Raw genomic sequence first — 22,956 nt, 5'->3', positions numbered from 1 at the left:
ATCACATAGTGCTTACATAATACTTATGCTTCTATGTTATAATGCAGATGGCACCAAAAACAACTGCAAACTGACTAAATTCACACACGATCAAGTGTCACTTGGAAAGAAAACCTTTACAACAGTAGGTATAATCTACCATGCAGGAGCTACAACCAATGCAGGTCACTACACTGCATACATTAAAAAGAATTGTGGATGGTTCGAATGTAATGATAGCACCATTACTCTAAAGCAGAGATTGCCAGCTAATCTAACAAATGCGTATTTAATGTTCTTAAAGCCAAAATTTACGAAATTATGTGTACTTCAAGATTGTCAACAAATTATGCGAAAGACTACAAACAGTTAGAATACACCCATAGGTATCTAACTACCCAAGAGGATGGAAGAATGACACAAATAAATGATTAGCACAGATCGTTGGAAACAAATGCACAGGTAGAATACACCTACAGGTATCTAACTGTTGTTAAAAATCGGCAGGAAGGCAACAAACAAAACATTAATGGGAAAGATGAAGGAAACAGGATGTAACAACGACACAAATGAATGAGTATTACAAATCTGTAGGAACAAATGCACAGTTAGAATACGCCTACAGGTATCTAACTGTTGTTAAAAATCAGCAGGAAGGCAACAAACATAACATTGATCAGAAAGATGAAGGAAACACGCAAAGGAAACAAGGAAGTAGTTAGTACCATAGTAAACAAAGGTTTTTTTTAATCCGACAAGGATTTTCTTTCCCCAGACCCAAGGATTAGAAAAGCAAATATGAGGGAAAAAAAAGGTAAACGGTCTATTATGCAATGTAGTAAAGTTTAAAAAAATGCAAACACTAACACACCTGTTACTTTTATCACAGAAATGGAAAAAGGGATACTACTGCCAAGTACGATAGTCACTTAAAAATTGTATGTGGATTCTGAACAAAGTAAGGAGTAAGTATATTGGCAGTCATTTCCTACACATGGGAATCTACACGTCTTATGAATGTATGGGTATACAATATTTGAAATGCATAGTTACTTACAACTGCAGTGCTTATCACTTAGCTCAAGTACTCTGCATCCTGGCCACTACTACCACACCATATGACATTCATTGGGGCATATAACTACACTATGAACAAATGTACTTTTGGGGGCATGCCCTTCGGCCATGCACCCATGATTGCAGCCTCTCCCCACAGCCGACAGAGTGATGCACTACCACACCATATCGTACCCACTGTACCTTGTAAGTACACTACATATAACTGTAGTGCTGTTGGGTGCATGGCCTGCGGCCATGCACTCATGACTGCAGACTCTCCCCACAGCCACCTGACTGATGTTCAATACTAGGCGTGTCTACGTAGGTCTGAAATACTGCACTGTTTGTGGGCAGGGCCTAAAATTTTCGGTGAATTGCCATACATTTCAATATATGGTTGTGAAGTGGCTTTTAACTCCAGTGCTTACCAGTTTCCTGTTGGGTGCATGCTTGGGTGTATGGCATACAGCCTGCAAACATGCACTTAAAAGTACACATCTTGTCCACAACAACCACACTACATGAAACCCATATGGGCTTGTAAGTGAAAAGGTTATGGCTCTGTTGTTGGGGGCATGGCCTTCAGCCTTGCACCCAAGAGTGCACACACTCCCCACAACCAGGATATCGATAGGCATTAGTAAGAGGGTATCCATGGGTGTGGTATGCTGAAGTATTTGTGGCCAGGGCCTAGAGTTTTGGAAGTAAGGCCTTCGGCCTTTCGGCCGACGGCCATGCATCCAAGACTCTAGGCCCTGGCCGCAACCACCGTAGCATGTGACACCCATGGCGGCGTACTAATGAATACAATACCCATAAGAAAAAGTAATGCAATTACGGCATGTTGTCAGTTTTAATGTTTGCTGCCACTACGCGGGTCCTTACAACAGTTACAAGTTCCCTGTGCACTGGACGGACTGAAATAGTGCCCTTATTGGACCACTCATTTTCTGTGCTTACAAGGTGGCCATAGGAAATACATTATAAAGAGATTATAACTGTGTTATTGGGTGCATGGCCTTCAGTCATGCACCCAAGAGTGCAGGGTCTCCCCACAACCACCTCAGTGATGTGTGGTAGTGGGGTTTTTTCTATAGGGGTGGTATCCTTCACTGCTTCTGGCCAGAGGCTTCACTCCTAGCTGTATGTCCATAGATCCTACATGGGATGTGTGTGCAGTGGCTTCCACGGCTAGTACTTATAACTTTGGTCTTGGGTGCATGGCCTTTGGCCATGCACCCAAGACTCTATGCACTCCCCACAATTTGCCAATCGAAACGCAATAGTACGGGTGTATCCATTGGTGTGACATGCTGCGGTGGTTGTGGCCAGGGCCTACAGTCTTGGAAGGAAGGCCTTGGGCCTTCGGCCGGCGGCCATTCATCCAAGACTCTAGGCCCTGGCCACAACTACTGTAGCATGTGACACCCATGGCAGCGTACTAATGAATATAATAATAGACATCGGAAAAAATAATGCTATCACGGCATGTTGTCAATTTCAATGTTGGCTACCACTACGCGTGTGTTTTCAACAGTTAGAAGTTTCCTGTCCACTGCATGGACTGAAGTGCTATCATTATTACACCCCACATTTTCTGTGCCTACAAGGTGTCCATAGAAAGTACATCATGAATCCCGACCCCCAGAACAAATGCATTGATCACCCATGTCTTACTGTCTGAACCTTTCCCAACGCTATGTGACACAGCAAAAGAGTTTTTTAAATAGAGCATGTGTACCCTGGTTGTTGCTCCGCTTTCGGCGGATCCAAGATGTCGGGCGCATCCAAACAATCTGACGCAGAACACGTCTCGCAGCAGCCAATGGGCAGAGACGTTGCGTATCCGCGGTCATGACGCCAGCCCCTTAGCCAATCGGTATCTTGTCCGTGGACCGAACAGGGAAGTGTGACCGCTAAGCGGACATAGATATCACTAATTTTTTCAGACCTACTTTTTGATAATTTCAAAGAAAAGTACTGCACGGAAGGTCACCAAATTTACAAAAGCACGCTTTCGGGACCAAGCCACTGCCCCTGCCGCAAATTTGGGGAAAATCCGTCCAGCGGTTTGAACTGTAGCCGTGCGCAAAGTTTTACCCCCATTCAGTCTATGGGGAAAAATAAGTTTTGGGACCCCCCCTATAACTTTTGCCCCCCTGGACCAAACATCCCCAAACTTTGCAAAACTTTTTTTGCAAAGTTTGGTGAGGATTCGTCCAGGGGGAGCAAAGTTATAAACCGCCCAAAAAGTGCTCTTCCTATGGAAACAGCAACTTAACCATAACTACACGGCCACTACTGTGGCCGTGTAGTATATATATATATATATATTGGCGGCATCCGACTGCAGTCTATTCACTACGTAAAGCCAGCCTTCAGGATTAGTCTACTTGCATTTCAGCATCTGTACAATAATAAAATGGCTTGCATTTTCTTCAGTGCTCTCCGCACGTGCAATCTTCATTCTGCACATGAAATGTTGCTCAATTCTTCACTTCGCCATCAGAATCTATAAGGTCTATATATGCTCTTCATTGGCATCTCTTCTGGGTGCATCATTTCTGCTTCATGTGACGTCACCAGTCTTCTCTTTCATTCATCTTCACACTTCTTCCGGAACCTCCTTTAAAATACTGTCATTTCTCAGCGGGTACAACAGATTCTTTGCGGTATAGGGACCATTGTTGGTGTCGTGCATGTCGCGATTTCTGGCTTCCAACATATAGGCAATATGGAGGCGGGACTTCTGGTAGAGGCACTTGGCTCCTCCTCTACACAAACATTTAACCAAAAAATAAAAACAGAGAAATAAACAGTGGTCACCCACATATGCAGAAAGACATGTCAGGGGTTTCAGGTGCTACTCTTGTTCAGAGAATTGTGTTGTAGGCTCCTTCCCTTCTGCAATCCCTTCTGCAAGCACCACACCAAGACCAGGTGATTGGGGCAAGTGCCGTTATTACAGTGACTTAGGGCGATATAACCACTGGTTTCCAGCATCCCAGCCAGAGATCTTCCAACTGCCATTCTGTGGAACACTCATTCAGGCTAAAGCACCAACATTCCCAGCATGCTTCACTCCATGCACCATGCATTCCAAGCATGCATCACCTCTGTGCACCATACATTCTGACAGGCAGAATACAACAAATTGCATAGCATTTCAGTACTAGAATAGCACGTTTGCTATGTCCACGCTACTGAACCTATAAAATCTGAGGTTCGGACCCTCTGCAGCAAAGCCCTCATAGGACAAGACCGCAGTGTTGAGCGATGCAGGTGTTTGGTGGCAAAGGGGTCTGCGGCACAGACAGTGGGTGCGGACGACTCACCCTCCTGTGCGGCCACCTGGTAAGAAGTAGTGGGGAATTAGCTTGCTGTGTGCTTTTTAGCCGCACCACCTGGCCTTCCCTGACTGCGTCCCCCTGCCCCCTGATGTCTGCCCCTCTGCCCTTTCATCTTGGCCAGGTGTGCCCCCTTCCCCGCTGATTCTTACCTGTGTGGTTCCTTCGCACCCCTCCTCAGCAACCCCACTACGCCCTTCCTTCCTGTCTGCCCCTTTGTGTCCTCTGCCCGTGTGGTTTCCTCGCAATCCCTGATCATGCACACTCTGCATCCCTCCCATCCTTGGTTCTGCTAGTGCCTGCATATCCTCTGCCTGCACGGTTCCCTTGCAGTCCTCGACTGCATGTGCTCCTTGCCCCTTGTCCTTCCCTGAGTCTCTCGTGCCTGCGCGGCCCTCGCAAATTCCCTGACTGTGTGTGCCCTGTGTAGCTTCCATCCTAGGCCTGTGCGTGCCCTCTGCCCTTGTGGTCCCTCGCAGACCTTTATTGCACTTGCCCCGCAACCCCTCCATCCTTGGTTATGCTCACGCCTGCGCATCCTCAGCCCATGTGGTCCGTGGCAATCCTTGATCGCGTCTGCACTGTGACCTTTCTATCCTTGGCCACGCTCGTGCCTGCGCATCCTCAGCTGGCGTGGTCCCTCGCAATCCTCTGATAGCTTGTGCTCCGTGCCCCTTCCTTCCATGGCTACATTTGCACCTTTGCATCCTTCGCCCACGTGTGGTCCATGGCAATCCTTGATCGCGTCTGCACTGTGACCCTTCTATCCTCGGCCACACTTGTGCCTGCGCATCCTCAGCTGACGTGGTCCCTCGCAATCCTCTGATAGCGTGTGATCTGTGCCACTTCCTTCCTTGGCTATGTTTGTGCTTGCGCTCCCTTATCCCGCGTGGTCCCTCGCAATCCTTGATTTCGTGTGCTCTAGGCCTTTCCATTCATTGCTTCACTCATGCCTCATGCCCTTTCCTGCGTGGATCCCTCACAATCCATGATCGTGTGTGCTCCATGCCCCTTCCATCCATGGCTACATTTGCGCCTTTGCATCCTTCACCCATGTGGTTCCCTTGCCATCCTTGATCGCATGTGCTTTGCGCCCCTCGGCTCGCTAGAACCTACGCGTCCCTGTGCATCCCCTGCTCCCCTGCTGGCCTCCTGCCCTCCCTGACCCTGTTCTATGTTGTGCTGCTTTGTGTTACTCTTTTAGGCCCCCTTTGCTTGACCACACTGTTCCTGTACCTGCTATCTTTGACTGCTACACTGTTCCTGTATTTGATATATTTGACTGCTGTTATTGTATTGCCTACCTAAACTGTTTTTTCAATCTCTCTGTAGGTTCTCTTTTGTTCATTTACTTCGCCCTTGCTCTGCCGGGCTGTTCGCTGTTGTTTCCTTTTTCTTTCTTTCAGGTTCCCTCATTCTTGGCATATACTTGTAACTGCCTACTTCTGTATGTTCTTCACTCTTCTCCTTAGGTTCCCGTGATCTTTGTTCTGTTACTTGCCCCCGCAATGCCTGGTTGCTCGTTGCTGTTTCATTTCCTTTCAAGTTCTCTCGTTCTACTCTGTTAACTGTTTTTTGTTTTATTTTCACATCTCTTTGACGGCTCTTCTTATTTGTCTCTTCAAGCCCGTTGTGTTTTTTACTAAATTGTTCCTGTCTCATTTGTGTCTCGTCTGCTTGCACCCCTCCTCTTGTGCCTGCCCCTAGTGTCTCCTCCCCCCTAGTGTGCTCCACCACCCCTCACCTCCCCCTCCGCCTCTTTCCCTTTTCCCTCTGCATCCTCATTGGTGGTCTCTGTTTCTCCTATCTTCTCTAACTGCTTCTCTATTGACTATCCTGTCCTTCTCACTACGTCTGGTAGGAATAAGTTCAGAAAGGATATCCTGATCTCCAACCCAGGCTCTGTATCGCTGATACCTATACCAGCACTTCCTCCAGACAGACCCTCACCAACTTCCTCTTTGTCGTTCCTTCGCCAGACCTATGGACTCCACAGTTGGTCTCTGTGCTCTCTCCTTTTTCCTCCTCTCCCATTAATGGTGGCACCCGGTGGGAGGCCCTCCTGGCCCCCTTCCATTCCTCTAAGATCATCATTAATGTTTACCTAAATGGCACTCTCTTGGTCCAAGGCCCTCAGGCCAACCTCCTCCTCTTTGATAGATGCTTCCCGCGCCTCATCAACTTCCTTTCCTCTCCTACTGTCCCTTCTTTACCTTCTCTGGCTTCCTTGCCTCCTTCCTCTGCCTCCTCTCTGGCGCCTTCCTCCACCTCCTTGGCTACCATGCCCTCTCCTCCTCCCTCCTCTGCCCACCCTCTGGCTCCTTCTATACTTCCGCAGGGAGTACCTTTAACCTGTACCACTCCCTGGAAGTCTTCCAAGGGTGGCAACCTTCTCCACATTGCCACTCTAAACTCTCGATCAGCTGTCAAACACTCCTCTGACATTCACCGTGTCCTGGAAGAACTCGACCTTGATTTCATCGGTCTCACCGAGACATGGTTCACAGCCAGACCTGTCACATGTTTTGACACTCTCCACCCTGATGGCTACAAGATCCACTCCACACCCAGATCCAACCATCCCTGTGGTAGTGTAGCCTTGATCTTCCCGGAGTCGATTCCTGCCTCCATCATTCCTATGCAGGCCTACTCCTCCTTTCAATGCCTGGTTTGTAGGCTCTCTCTCTCTCTCCTGGCCGTTCTCTCATTGTGACGACTATCTACCAGCCACCTGCTCAGGTAACCTCTTTCCTCTCCAAGTGCCCGGATCTCTCCTCCTCCCTTCTGGACTCGTCCACTCAACTCCTCCTCCTCGGAGATCTAAACATCCACCTAGATGTTTCCTGTCCCTCCTATGGACTCTTTCGCAACCTCTGCGTCTCTCTTTCTCTATTCTTCCCTCAAGCCTGACTCACTCTGCAGGGCACACTCTGGATGTTCTGATCTCTTCAGACCGCCCCCTCTCTAACCCTCTCACCACTCCTCTCTCCTGGAGTGACCACTTACTCCTCTCCTTTCGTCTCTCTTTCTCAACCCCTAAGGCCCACCCAACCCCCACAGTGCCACCCACCTTCTCGGTCATCCGACCCATGTCACGTGTGTCAGGTGAGGCTTTTGCCACCACTTTCCAGCCCCCTCCAATCTCTCTGGCTGCCTCACATCCTGACACAGCCCTTTCCATGCTCCACTCTTCTATCTCTGACACTCTTGATATACTTGCCCCTGTCATGAGGATCCGCTTGAAACCCAAAGCCAAACGCAACTCTTGGTACGACTCTGACCTCTTCACCCGTAAATGCAGTGTAGGGTGGCTGAGAGGAAATGGCAGCCATCTTGAGCATTCTCTGACAAACTGGCCTGCCGCCTGCTGCAAAGGCAGTACCGACTCCCTGTCCACACTAAGAAGAGAGCTCACATCCAACCCCCGTCCCTGCAGCATCTAAAAACTTGCCTGAACTATTTAAAATCTGCAAGGAGCTGGCCAATCCTGCTGCAGTCGCTACATCTCCTGTCCCCTCACAGGCCCTCTGCACGGCCTTGGCTTCACATTTCATTTTAAAAATCCATGATATCCTGTCCACTCTCTCTCTCTCTTCCTCTCCTCCTTCCTCCTCTACATTCTCCTCTACCTATGACCTTCCTGCGGCCACCTCTCCTCCTCCCTTTTCTTCCTTTCCTTTGTTCACCCCTAACAAGGTTTCTAGACAATTCCGATCTATGAAAGTCTCATCAAAACAGGTTCTTCACTGTTCATCCAAAACCATCAAGGACCACATTGACACCCTTGTTCCAGCCTTGGCAACTTCTGCAACCACTCTTTCGCCACTGGAACCTTCCCTTCCCCCCTGAGGCACTCTCTTGTGCACCCTGTTCGCAAGAAACCCTCAGCTGACCCCTCCTGTCCGGCTCACTATCACCCGATCTTCATTACTCCTTTCCTGGGCAAACTTTTGGAAAAGCTGGCCATCTCCCAGCTTAATCTTCACAATGAATCTGTTGGTTGTCTCCATGACCATCAGTCTGGCTTCAGAGCCACCAGAAGCACAGAAACTGCTCTCCTGAACATCCGTGAAGACCAACTCTCTAACCTGGATGGTGGTCGGTCATAATTTCGAAAAAGAAATGTCGAAAGACAAAAATGTCGAAAAAATAATATCGAAAAAAAAAGTCGAATTCTTTTTTTAAAAATTATATATTTATTTTGGGGTCCGGGAATAAAAAAAAAATGGGTAAAACAAAAAAAAAAAATTCAAAAAGGGGGTTTGGGGGGAACCCCCCCATTTCGTATAAAAAACATAATAACAAAAAATGCGACTTTTTTTTTGCGATATTATTTTTTCCAAAAAATGACTCAACATTTTTGTATTCGAAATAATGACTATAAACCAACCAGGATGTGAACCACCCCTCTGTCCTCATCCTACTCGATCTCTCTTCTGCCTTTGATACTATCAACCATGCCATCCTGCTCAACTGCCTCCATGATAACCTGGGTATCACCGAGCAGGCCCTGGCCTGGCTGACCTCTTTCGTCTCTTACCGATCCTGCCCGGTCAACTTGTTGGTTTCTTTCCTGGATAGCGCAGGACCCTCCAGTCTTCCTACTTCTGATCAGTCCAACAGTCGCTTCAGGAACCGTGAGACTGCAGGAACTACCAGGAACGTCTGCCTCAGCTACAGCTCCCTCTGCGTTTTAAGGTAATGTGCACATTTTGGTTGTTCGTTTCGTTCAGCCGCAGTGAAAGCATTTGAAATCTTTCTCCAATCCGAGGGCTTGTCCTTCTCTTCTCTATGAACTAACTTTTCTACAAACCAACCTCGTCGGAATCCGTGGCACGAACTTTACCATGAACTACCCTGAACTGTATTATATTGAGCAAAAGACTTTTGAACCATTGACTTTGGTCCTAAGCCTTTTCTATCTGATTTTATCATTTTAGTCTCTCTTGTTTAATTGCCCTGAGTACTTACCTGTTGGTGTGATTCAATTGCTGTTAACTTCTGTCTTTCCCTCCCTTTTAAATTGCTGCAGTACAATTTTGCTCCCACTTCATTTTGTGAGCTTAACTTGTCTGGAATTTAAGGGAAGTGGTGTGGTGTATTAAGAGTGTGATTTTTAGACTGCTTAGAATAGTGTAATGTTATATAACTGAAGAGTGAAATAAATGTATATTTTTTTACTTGAAAACCTTGAGCCAGTGTTTGCCTGAATCATAGTAATTGCTGTCCTTTGTGTAACTCTTTGTACTGCTCACTTACTCTTGAGATGGGTCTGGCTGCTCAGCCACTGCTACCACTTTACTGTGTAGTACAGGCTTGTACCAAAGGTGAAAGTGTACTGTCACTTGTAGTCTTAATTGTGTGTGGTGTTCCCAAAGGGTACTGCATGTAATTCTGCCTAACAGGGCGCTCCACTCGAGGCCGCGGCATCGATGTCCCTCGGCGGCATCCGGCGAGTGCCGGCATCATGCCTCGAGCGCGCCCATTGGCCACAGTTCTGTTTTTTTCGGAAATTATAACCAACTGATTGTAGTTAATGGAGTGCCTCTTTTGACCCAAGCCTTAAAAGAATTTAGAGTGTAAATCACGTAAACTGTACTGTGGGTAGGCTGGGAGGGTCAATGAGGAATATGTGGGAGGAACATCCAATCGAAAGAACGTCACATTTGGTAAGTAACTTGTTCTTCAAATGGATTGTGTCCTCCCACTCATTCCTCATCTTAGATAGACTCCCAAAGGAGTTTTGTATTAATAAAAAAGACAATGTTGGCCTGTATTGACGCAAGTCAGTGTGTCTCAGCACTTGCAGTATGGTCCGTTCCCTAAAGGCCCCATAACCTGGGCTGAACAAAATGAAATGGCTCCGATTTCCAAGCGGGGCACCACACACAGGACAGCTTGGATTTTCCGAATAACCTGCCCAATTTGCCGTATTGTCTCTCCGGCGTAGGCAATCAAAGCGAGCTCTTGTAATGAGCCAGCTTTGGTGTTTTTCGCTGGCCAAAGCAAGGTATGGCTGTAGAGTAGGTGTCCCACTTATGTGCTGGTGAAAGCTATCTGCCTGTAACACCCATGTGACATTAGAACGTATCACCACGATTTCACTGCTTACCGCTTCCTTAAAGGATAGTTCCGGGACTTTTTTTTTATTGTCCCTACGGTTCGGCCATGTGTTTTTAAGCATAAATCGGTAGATCGTAGAAAACTTTCCTATGGACCTTACCCGACTTTTCGTCCATTAACGCACTCGAAATCAGCCGCCATTTTCTGATAATCCTATCATTTCCCCCCATCGCCCTGGCTCACCTGCTTTTGCGGCACTAAATCAAATCCCCCGCCCCTGAGCCTGACATCAGCAGACGCGTACCGCCCATTTCCCAACGCCAAAGCACGTTTCGTGTCAACAATCACTGCGCCTCAGCTAATGAAGTGTCGCCATGGAAATGGCAGGACGCCTCTTTCCTCTATAAGTATAGACACACCGTTTCACAACACACAGCAGAAGATTTTCGATTCCATTACTCTCTCTGTGTTACTTTGAGTATTCTGTGACTAGTTTCTGTGCTCTGGTCAGCTACCTTCGCCGCTTCTAGGCCTTGTGAACACCTGTACCATCTCTGTAAATTATTTTACTTTCTTTACCACACAATGGCTACAATAATGCCGTATACGTACGAGCCCGAGTACACCGAGGAAGAACTACTGGAAAGGCAAGCACGCAAAAACGATGGGGATTCGGACGGCAGTTGGGAGGACCAGTCAACGGATGAAGAGCCTGGACCATGTCGCATGGACGGCGTCTCCACCTGGTGCACGTGCAATCGGTGCGAGCTAATGCCAACTGAGGAGGAGAACTGCTGCTGCCGTGAAAATTCCGGGTGCTTGGCCTACATTTCGGAAGGCGAGCCAAGTCCGCAATGCATCACCGAGCTGCCAGAGTTCAGGGAAGCCTGCCTCTCACGGACCGTGTTGAGGATGATGATGGTGCTTATGCACGAACTTCGCGGCACTGTTCGTCCGCGTAATCCGAGTAACGAGTAAGTATACTCTGGTTGTGATGTCAGTGATGCCACTACTATGTCATGGTCGTCTCCCACATATAAAATTACATCTACATATCATTCGAATGCATGTAAATTGGTTCCATATTGTGCATTTTCTAGATAGAATTTTTTTCAAAGCAGAATGACATTTTTTACCTGAATCGACAGTGATAAGAAAGTTTTGTCATTTTAATACAGTTTGCATCTTTCATTTTCACAGGTGGTACAGGCTGGTGGCCTATCGTTGCTTCACTTGGTGGCTTCACGGGAGGCTCGGACACCGCGTTCGGAGAGTAATACCTGCCTGTGCGGTACTTGCCATTAGACAACATTTCCCCAGCGACAGTGGACAATGCCGCGGATTTTCCCTGGATGTGCTGCAACCGGAACTTTACAATGTGTAATGTTTATTATTTATGTTCAATTGAAATTAAGATCTAAAATAAAACCCAACATATATTTTAACAATGGTTGTTTTGATTTTTTAAATGAATCTAGTGTGTCTCCATTGAATAGTCTTCCTGTGCCTTGTCTTGTCACACCACATGTCTCCGGCCAGCATCCTCCCTCACGCTGGCCGCCCACCTTCAATCCACATAACCGTTGAACCCATATGCAGCAGACATACATATGTTATTTTGCGGGTTGGCATCAAGCCTCCCGGCCTTGCCTCCTCCCCCAAAAATACTTACCACACCACTTTGTTCAAGCGTTGGCAATAAAAGGAAGGCCGTTGGATTTTATTGATACAAAACATGGTTATAGGTAAATAATCCATATGGTTGATCATAATAAATCATCCTTTTGGGCACCGGGTACAGAGATGACCCCCTCTGGCCCGTGCCGCCTTGCCACCACAGGCCAGCCTGCTGCTGACTAACTGCCTAGGCATCCAGGGTCTCCAGGGTGAACTGCACCCATATATTCTCCTGGGAGGGTGAGGTATTTATAAACTCACCCCCCTGCCTTCCATGTACTAGATCCTGCAGCCTGCCTCTTACATGCAGTTAGATGGCCTCTCCTTGGTGAGGCCCTGCGGCAAACGAGTCTTGTTTGCACGACCACCGCCCCAATCCACCCCCCCCCCCGCCCTATCAAAGGCAGTTCGCACCGGGGTACTTGTGCTGGCAAGTGGAGCTGTCAGGGAGTGATAAAGGCCAAGAGGTGCCAAAGACCATGTACACTTCAAAGTGGTCTATAGAGCATGGGTTGTTGTTCCCATGTCTACCTCCAGACCCCGTGTCTCCTGCCAAGCATCCCCCCTCACGCTGGACGGCCCCCTGCAATCCACATAAGTGTGTCTCCATTCACGAGTCTTCCTGTGTCTTGTCTGCACGACCACCGCCCCAATCCACCCCCACTGCCCTATCAAAGGCAGTTCGCACCGGGGTACTTGTGCTGGCAAGTGGAGCTGTCAGGGAGCGATAAAGGCCAAGAGGTGCCAAAGACCATGTACACTTCAAAGTGGTCTATAGAGCATGGGTTGTTGTTCCCATGTCTACCTCCAGACCCGTGTCTCCTGCCAAGCATCCCCCCTCACGCTGGACCGGCCCCTGCAATCCACATAAGTGTGTCTCCATTCACAAGTCTTCCTGTATCTTGTCTGCACGACCACCGCCCCAATCCACCCCCGCCCTATCAAAGGCAGTTCGCACCGGGGTACTTGTGCTGGCAAGTGGAGCTGTCAGGGAGCGATAAAGGCCAAGAGGTGCCAAAGACCATGTACACTTCAAAGTGGTCTATAGAGCATGGGTTGTTGTTCCTATGTCTACCTCCAGACCCCGTGTCTCCTGCCAAGCATCCCCCCTCACGCTGGACGGCCCCCTGCAAACCGCATAATGCCACGACATATACACGTCATTCATTCACAAACACACCCCTGTTTCGAATTCTTTATAACCCACTTCATATTTCTAATGAGAACTTCTTTGCGCTTTGCTAGTCAACCCGTGAAGGTGCTGGTTATCTGCTCTTCGTCTCTGTGAACTTCCGTGACCACTTCGAGGAAACTCGTCAGTTTGCAACCTGTGAACTGCTCCCTGTTCTACGACAAGAAACTACTCTGATCCCTGCATCTGTTTGTTCGTCAAGGTAAGGCCATCTACCATAATCATTTTGCGTCCAATTTCTTTTCGTTCAAGACAGTACATGCAAGGAACTAGTCACATGTTCTGAGTTTAGTCAAATTATTTTTCTATTTTTTTAAAGTTATTCAAATACTTATCCGCATGTGAATAACGTGTATAGTTCCAAGAACCAAAACAAACCTTGCATTGAACCTTTTATGTGTCATTTAATTTTTTAACACATTGGTATTCATAGAGAATTGTTGATCTTTACTTTTCAGAACTTTCCACAATGCCTGCCTGTTCCATTGGCGGTTGCCCTTCGAAGACCCATAATAAATCTGAAGGTACTATAATGCATGTTTTCCCTAAGACAATAGATCAGATAAGAGAATGGGTCCAATATTGCGGATATCCACCGTCTGAGCTTGAAAGTAGAGTCCTAGAAGTCTTTGCGGACAAGAGGGGTGATCGATACCGCATCTGCAGCAGGCACTTTAGCTCAGACATGTACTCCACATCATTGCTAATAAAGAAGAACACACCGCGAGCGAGGCGAAAATTGCTCTCAACCGCTATTCCCACTCTATTCGTCCACATCCCTCCACTGGTGAGTCAAGTTTACGTATTTATCTCTCGGCCTTGCGGTAGTGTGTAGCATTAGCTAACAATAATTTCCCCATTTATGTATCCACTCAATATGAAGGCGGAAGATTCTCCATCCGTGTCGTTATTGCAGTCATCAGCCACTTCAAGCGCCTATCGGGTAATCTTACTTGGCTATTCTGCCACTGACTTGTTTTAGGCATGTAAATCAATAGTTTTAATTTATCGTGTGATTATTTTACCTAATGGTACACCCTTGTACTCGTCCTCTAGTCTTTGTTTTCAGTTATAATTATTGTTATCCAAAATAATGCAAGTACTGTCTTTCAGGGAGATGCTGAGGAGTCCAACGTATTGACGACAACCGTTGATGTCACTCAGATGCTCGAGGTACGTTTCCGGACAGTTCCATCGATGGAGATCATCAGATCTTGCATTCTTGTAGCGTGATTGTTACACACAATGTTTCTTTCGTTTTTAGCCATTGATATGCCCTTCTGTCGTCGCCCTCCTATGTGTCTTCTTTTTTCAATATTGTGTTCATTACTAATGAAAGTCCTATGTTTCAGGGAGTCGATGGAGCATTAGTCCAAGAAGAAGGGGGAGCATGCAGTTACGGGTCGGCGCAACAGCTTGCAGAAGTGTGCACCGCAGTTACATCGTCCCTTGATGTTCTTATGCATTTCGAGGTATGGATACTGACAGTTCGATCAAGCGAAATCATATGACGTGATTACATCCGCTATACTTCCTTCTTTATTAACACAAGTACTATGTTTCAGGGAGATGACGGAGCTTCTTCAACAAGAACATCACCCCTAGTAGTTGATGCAGATATGTGGGTGGTGACACTTCCAACGATCGAGCAAATCGAATCATATTTAGATATCCATTATTTATTTTAGACAACTGATCATTTGTGCAGGTCTATTTAGATGAGCCGTTGACGCCTGCACAAAGTGTATGTTCTTTTTAACAAAATAGAAAACCATACTAATGCAATTACTGTGTTTCAGGGAGTTACTGAAGCATCATCTTCAATAATAGCATCAATGGAAGTCTATGAGGAGCCCGAGGTATGGATCTTGACAGTTCCATCTAACTAGATCAACTATGCGTGAATAATTGTCGTTTGAATGTTCTACACAAAGCGTTCATTCGTGTTTTGCTATTGAGATGTACGTGGGTATTGGTCCCCAAGTACATTTTGTGTTTTCAATATTATTATACATACTAATGAAAGTTCTATGTTTCAGGGAGTCGATGGAGCGTCAGTGCGTGATGGATGTGCTTATCATGAAAATATAGTCGTTGCAGCGCAAGAGGAAGTGGAGACATGCACACACGAGTCGGAGCAACAGCGTCCTGATGTTGAAGTTCGAGGCAAGAAAGTTTCAAAGAAAAGAAAGCAAAAGAAGGTGAGTGTCCTGGTCACTATATTATGTTGTTTTTCACTGTTAATAGTTCAATACTGTAAGTTGTGTTTAAACTGAACATCCCTTTTCCAATCTGTCCTCTAGTTGCGAGTGGGTGTACGAACTAGATCTACACAGACAGTGAAGCGAACGAGAGATGTTGCTTGTCAAACCTTTTGGCAGGGACTTGAGACTGGAGATGCATCGTGCCAATGGGAAGAATATGAAGTGATTGACAACGGAGCTATACCACCACCAGCCATTGATAGTGAATGTCCTCCTGGTAGTTCGGATGCAGTCGGAGATCAATTCACAGAATCCACACCCTCAAAAACTAAGACCGCGAGAAAGTTGAAGAAATTGTTTTATTCACCCATCGCCGGAGAAGGAACAGATGTTGCAATGGAAGAGAATGAAGTGGACGACAATGAAACACCATCAATGTCACTGAACATAGTGGAAGACGATATCAGAGATTCTACCTTTCATGTGAGTGACATGTCCTCAACGTTACAGGCCGAACCAGCTGGGATGCAGAGTGACAGTATAAGGAAAGAGGCCAAATTCATTGTATTCGATAGTTGTTTGATTGATATTATTATTCGGATGAAATGTGGGCATTCGGTTGGTGGGGAAGTATGTGGGGAGCCATTGATTAATGTGACTCGTGCAATTCGAGGCACTAACCTTAAAATACATGCCACCTGTACAAAATATCATCCTTTCTCATGGTCTGCACAACCCATGCTGGGGCAACTGCCAGCAGGCAATCTACTTTGTGCAGCGGCTGCACTTTTTAGTGGTTCAAGTTTTAAAAAGTTAGAGTCTTTCTTTCAGTTTGTGGGAATCCATTTCATTGCGAAAACTCAGTTCTACAAATACCAAACCGATTATCTATTTCCAGCCATTAGCGAAGCTTGGAGAATGGAAAAAATGTCTGTTGATAGTACATTCGCGGGCAAACGGTTCAGGCTAGCCGGTGATGGACAGTGCGACAGCCCAGGATTTTCAGCCAAGTACTGCACCTACCACTTTCAGGACATGGAAAGTAAGAAAATTGTGAGTTCGGTGGTCGTGCAGGTGTCACAAAGTACATCCTCAGTGGCCATGGAGAAAGTTGGCTTTGTAGCATCATTGCAAGAACTACAATCGCGGGGAATGGTGATCGACCTGATAGCCACGGACAGACACGTTTCAATTGCCAAGACAATGAGAGAAGAGTACAAAAATATAAATCACCAATTTGACGTTTGGCATCTTGCAAAAACAATCAATAAAAAAATGTCGGCTGCAGGTAAAAAAAAAGATATGCAAGGTATTTCACAGTGGTCCAAGTCAATCAGCAACCATCTTTGGTGGAGCTTAAAAACATGTGGAGGGTCGTTGGAAATTCTACTGGAAAAATGGCGGTCAGTAATGCTACACTGTAGCAACGTTCACCGCTGGACCACAAACCAACATTTCCACAATTGTGAACATGGCCATTTGTCCGCAGAGGAGGCACGGAAGAAGAAGTGGTTGATTCCTTCATCACCCACTCACAAAGCCATTGAAAAGATTGTATTTGATAAAACTATAACAAGAGATTTGAGGGGACTCACGGAATTCTGCCACACAGGAGATTTGGAGGTGTTCCACAATATGTGCCTAAAGTACAGGCCAACACGATTGCATTTTGGCATGGAGGGCATGATAAATCGGACTCTTCTAGCGGTCTTGGCACATAACCATAATGTTGGCCGTCAACAAAGTAGGACGACCGGAACTTTAGGGACGCTTCGCTACAATAAGGCCTTCACTAAAAGAAGTAAACAATGGGTTATCAAACCAGTGTTTGAGGATATGCAATATGACTTTATTGAGAGACTTATTGTTGATGTCCTAGATAGGCACATACATGGAGTTGTGAACGAACCTGTGCAGGGGACAACTGCATTGCCACCCAACATTGCCTCTGTTCCATGTCCACCTAAAGAAGAGCTCATTGAGAAATACACATCACGGTTTAAATGATTGTAATTTGATTGTCTGTTCTCTCGAGTCTCCTCATGTCGCAGGCCCATTGAATATGTGTAGCTATGTATTGTGTAAATAAATGTGATTGCTCTGTGAGTCCTGTGAGATGGCCTTACACTGAATGTAGCTAACTAGGAATGTGTGCTCGTTCAAAGTGAAGGTCAGCTGCTTTGATTTTTTTCTCGGGTGCCGGAATGGCCCACGACTCAGTATGAGGTTCTATTGTTATTTGACCTTGACAGGCCGGGACCATCCCCAAAGACTTCTTTTTGGGGGTGTGGGGCAATAACGTAAGAAACGATAATGAATATAATTTCAGAAACGAAAGCCATTTAATGTTCGTTCATTAGAAGAAATAACGTCGGCATAGAAGGAGTGGTATTTCGGGGCTGCCCTACGCACAGACACAATGGAAAATGCAAATATAATGTAAGTAACTCTTTAGATGAGTTTATACCGCAATTTAATTACTATACAGTAGCTTTAAAGACGGGTTAAGTTGTACTTGTTCGTTCTATGTGGCATATTGTTTTGTACCAAGCACTATCTTGAGGAGAACCATCTCCTTTTACGGAAGCACCTCAAAACCTTCCTCTTTGCTTCTGCTTTCTCTCTCCCTCTCCCCTGCTACAACTGGTCCACTGTCTGCGACCTCGGTCCTGGGCCCTTCCACTCTCCACCTGCACTGCCTCCCTGTCAACCCCTGCACTGGGGGACTGTCTCAGTATCCTACAGCCCCCCCTTGACGTATAATACCCAGTTGCACTGTCCTAGCTATGAAATAATTTCCCGACCTAATATATAAAATGAATAATTTTAATAAAGATCTGATGGTGAGACTAATTTCATTTTTTATGTTTTTAAAACAGGTACATCCTTCATTATTGTATGTGTCACGAGTACCAGACACCGGCAGATGGCTTTTATAACCGCCAGTTGCTTCTCCGCGTGAACAACGTTACCACCCTGACCATTTTATGGGATGATCGCCAAGTACAAGTATGCCCTTACGCGGTACTAACGGCTAGATGCAACATACAGACCGTTGTGGTGGCCTAGTGCCTCGTTGTTGGAACAGCCATGCGATTATCAGTGCGACCGAAGAGCTTATTTTATCGTAAACCAACACCCTGTGTACTGCACATGAACATCGCTTGCCTCAAGACGAACTATTTTGGATCGAGAGCAAAGAAAAATGCAAATCGCAGAATATTCTCAAAACATTTGATGTCCAATAAATGTACTTTGCCAAATGGACAATCTTGCCGTTTGCTTTTAAACCACAGTTTCATATTCAGAATTGTGGCGCTGTATTGTGAGATGATCTAAGACCCTGTGTACAGCAAAGGAACATCGCGTGCCTCAAAACTAACTTTTTGGAACGTGAGCAAATAAAAATGCAAATCGCTGAATATTCTCTAAACATTTGATGTCAAATAAATGTACTTTACCAAATTTACAATCTTGCGGTTTGATTTAAAAGTACAGTTTCATATTCCCAATTGTGGCGCGCTGTGTTGTGTGAGCTCATCTGTGTTGATTTCCGGGTTCTGTGTGGAGTCGCGTAGAAGACGCCTGGGCGCATTGGCCTACGCAGCTCAGTCACGTCACAGATAGAGGCGGGGAATATGAATGTTTTGATAAAGTCTGTTTCAGGGGCGGGGGATTTGATTTAGTGCCGCAAAAGCAGGTGAGCCAGGTCGATGGGGGGAAATGATAGGATTATCAGAAAATGGCGGCTGATTTCGAGTGCGTTAATGGACGAAAAGTCGGGTAAGGTCCATAGGAAAGTTTTCTACGATCTACCGATTTATGCTTAAAAACACATGGCCGAACCGTAGGGACAATAAAAAAAAATCCCGGAACAATCCTTTAAATTATCGTACGTCCTGGATTTGTAACATCCTGGCAGCGGGTGGCACAGCCAAGACGTTTGCCTCACACATGAACTCTTTTACTGATTTTAACCAAGGTATTTTATGCCACCGATCCCTACTCAGGGTTGCCTTTATTATGAAGTGACACAACGTGGCATTAGTGGTACCCCAAATTCTTAACCATAACTTGCTTGGGGCAGCTTCCCTATCGTCCTCCAGAAAGGTCACCCCCAATTCTCTATGCACCGAGGAGCAAGAAGAAGAACCAGGGAGTCCCAGGAGCTTCTTGAAGTAATGGTTTTCCTTGGCCTGCATATCACCGGGCTTGCAATACCCCCATAGAGCTGCTCCATATGGGGAGGCTGCCTTGACTTGCATGGTATATACCGTGAGGGCCGATTCCATTTGTTGACCTTTACATTTAGTTGAGAAACGCGAAAGGACCCCCATGTATTGGCACGTTTTTAGGGGCTATTTTTTTATATGTGCCGTGCTTGATAGAGTCTCCGAGTATCTGTCCCCCAAAGAGTCATACTCTATCAGAGAGTCATACTCTATCAGATAGTCATACTCTATCAGAGAGTCATACTCCATCAGAGAGTCATACTGTATCAGAGAGTCATACTCTATCAGATAGTCATACTCTATCAGAGAGTCATACTCCATCAGAGAGTCATACTCTATCACTCTACCACCCTTGGGATCACGTTATATTTCCTACTGTAGCAAGCTTCTACATTGTCTTGTGTTTCTGCATATATACGTATACTGCAAAGTGTCTGACAGTAAAAAAGTGGGGGGTCAACCCATATAGTTTGTCACGCCCTGTTGTACATGCTGCTAAAATGAGACAGTCTACTATAAAGTGGACCTTGAGGAGCTATGCTTCTTCTAAAGAGCCTATAGCTCCTGCAGTTGAGCAACTGAACGAGCATCCATGATCCCTGCAGGCTCGACCAGTCTGAAGAGCCTGTTTTATCCATGGAAACCCCACTTTGCATTCAAAATGCCAGGCCAAAATGGGGGGTGGGGGGCTCCCTTCATAAATATGGATGCAGACAAGGCGATATGAACGCCAGAAGCATCTATGGTGAGCTTGCGGGACGACCAATTGGTCAGTGAAATGGCACCTCCAGTGGTCATCCGGCTCCACGATGATAGGGGGAGGGGGGGCTACAGATCGTTCCATACTACAGGCTCTGGAATGTTCTATAGATCATCTGTATTTAGAGAACGGCACGAGCCTCGACAAGGATCCTGCTGTGAAAGCAACGTTTTACAGAGGGAAGAATTATCTTCAGTAGAATTAGGAGGGTCTCATTAGTGCTGCTTCTCCCCAATGCTCTTCTCTGCTGCTGCTGTCTCAAGACTCACCTATGGAAGGGCCTTCCTCATCTATGGCTCAAGAAATCATCACCAGCAAGGGGGTAACCCCGTAAGGAATACTAATGAGTTCTCATCACTCACGGCATTTATCCTTGTGGATCCAATGAGCGGCCCCACGAATGACGCAGCCGAGGCCTCTTCTAAGCCTGTAAAGTTCCCTGGAGATATGAACCAGGTTGACCCCTTAGGGAGGGATGGTCTTATGAGCTCGGCTACACCTGCACCCAAGCCACAAACCTCAAACCTGGAACGAATACCCTGGACCGGGAGATTGCATTCCTCGGGATTGTTGGAAAATGTGTCTCCTTGGAATCCTAAAATACATCAGCCTTCCTTCCTTGAACGGAGTGGATATGTGGATATCCCTCCTGTGGGAAGGAGCCCTGCAGGGTTAACAGATGGCACATCTCCCTTGCAGGCAACTCTAGGGGAGGGAGTATTGCTGAAGAGGCTGAACCACACGGATGACTCCATTGCTGCAATTAAACCCGAACCAGGTGGTCTGGACTTGCCTCGGAGTAAAACGGACTTTTATAAGTCTTTGCTGAATAAATGTCTAGATGTGTCACTTAAACTTGCAGGAGGGGGTCAGAGTAAAAATCCATCTCAAGCCCCATTGTGATGTGAGCTGAAAGATGCAACTACCCAGACGGAAAAAAAACTCTTCTAACTCATCAAACTGCACTCCCATCGGGGGTGTATATCTGTCCAGGGCTTAAATATGCACAGACCTCCGGCATGAAAGGTTCGAGAGACTGCAGTTATGACCTCAGCTGGTCTGCTTATCAATCTAGAACACGATTTATACATTGGAGTGAAGCATGGAGTGAAGCAGGGAGTGAAACAGGGAGTGAAGCAGGGAGTGAAACAGGGCGTGAAGCAGGGAGTGAAGCAGGGAGTGAAGATGGGAGTGAAACGGAGTGAAGCAGGGAGTGAAACAGGGAGTGAAGCAGGGAGTGAAACAGGGAGTGAAGCAAGGAGTGAAACAGGGAGTGAAGCAGGGTGTGAAGCAGGGAGTGAAACAGGGAGTGAAGCATGGGGTGAAGCAGGGAGGGAAGCAGGGAGTGAAAAAGGGAGTGAAGCAGGGAGTGAAGCAGAGAGTGAAGCAGAGAGTGAAGCAGGGAGTGAAGCAGGGGGTGAAGCAGGGGGAAAGCAGGGGGTGAAGCAGGGAGTGAAGCATGGGGTGAAGCAAGGAGTGAAGCAGGGGGTGGAACATGGAGTGAACCAGGGAGTGAAGCTGGGAGTGAAGCAGGGAGTGAAACAGGGAGTGAAGCAGAGAGTGAAGCAGGGAGTGAAGCAGGGGGTGAAGCAGGGGAAAAGCAGGGGGTGAAGCAGGGAGTGAAGCAGGGGGTGAAGCAAGAAGTGAAGCAGGGGGTGGAACATGGAGTGAACCAGGGAGTAAAGCAGGGAGTGAAGCAGGGAGTGAAGCAGGGAGTGAAGCAGAGAGTGAAGCAGAGAGTGAAGCAGGGAGTGAAGCAGGGGGTGAAGCAGGGGGAAAGCAGGGGGTGAAGCAGGGAGTGAAGCATGGGGTGAAGCAAGGAGTGAAGCAGGGGGTGGAACATGGAGTGAACCAGGGAGTGAAGCTGGGAGTGAAGCAGGGAGTGAAACAGGGAGTGAAGCAGAGAGTGAAGCAGGGAGTGAAGCAGGGGGTGAAGCAGGGGAAAAGCAGGGGGTGAAGCAGGGAGTGAAGCAGGGGGTGGAACATGGAGTGAACCAGGGAGTAAAGCAGGGAGTGAAGCAGGGAGTGAAACAGGGAGTGAAGCAGGGAGTGAAACAGGGAGTGAAGCATGGGGTGAAGCAGGGAGTGAAGCAGGGAGTGAAGCAGGGAGTGAAACAGGGAGTGAAGCATGGAGTGAAGCAGGGAGTGATGCAGGGAGTGAAACAGGGAGTGAAGCATGGGGTGAAGCATGGGGTGAAGCATGGAGTGAAGCGTGGATGAAGCAGAGAGTGAAACAGGGAGTGAAGCATGGAGTGAAGCAGGGAGTGAAGCAGGGAGTGAAGCATGGAGTGAACATAGTCAAAGCGAACTGACCTTTGCTCAATCAGGGCAGCCAGGTTCCATCTACTCTGCCCAGAATTGCCTGATGGATGCAATGTTAGGTTTAGTCTGACTAATAGGTTCATACGTTCTTGTATCTTATATTGGGGTACTGCCTTGCTCT

The sequence above is a fragment of the Ambystoma mexicanum genome, chromosome 12, assembly GCF_040938575.1.
Source record: "Ambystoma mexicanum isolate Mex_15411 chromosome 12, UKY_AmexF1_1, whole genome shotgun sequence".
Taxonomy (NCBI): domain Eukaryota; kingdom Metazoa; phylum Chordata; class Amphibia; order Caudata; family Ambystomatidae; genus Ambystoma; species Ambystoma mexicanum.
This window is presented reverse-complemented; position numbering follows the sequence as displayed.